Genomic DNA, 491 nt, shown 5'->3' on the forward strand with positions numbered 1-491 from the left:
GCTAGATTACAAAATGTTTTGGTCACAATAGACCAGAAAAAGGGTTTGGAAAAGTCAATATCTCTTTTTTTATAGTTCTAAACCAAAAGACAACGTATTTTTTTGTCACCTGTTCAGAACTGACACGAAACGAATGACAACGCAGCCTCTGTATCCACCCTTTTTTTTACTGTTTCTGTTTTGTTACGTAACGCAAAAGTAATTAAGGAAAATATTAATCTAATAAAAAAAAAATCCAAAGAATCTTGCTCAAGACTGATCTTTGCCTCGTTGCCAAATGTTGCTAGTTTACTTCGTTGGCGAATATCCGAAATATCCTCACTATAACATATGGTAAGGTCAGATGCAGCCTCCGTCTACCAGATATATTACAAAGCTGTCTTAACGTTGGATTCTTATTAGTTCAAGCAGATAATCTTGAGTGCCTTGACTGTTTGGTCTGTTTGGTCAGTTGAATTAGGATATTGTATTTACTTTGTGGAGGATCAGTG

This window comes from Penaeus monodon, chromosome 21 (assembly GCF_015228065.2).
Source record: "Penaeus monodon isolate SGIC_2016 chromosome 21, NSTDA_Pmon_1, whole genome shotgun sequence".
NCBI lineage: Eukaryota > Metazoa > Arthropoda > Malacostraca > Decapoda > Penaeidae > Penaeus > Penaeus monodon.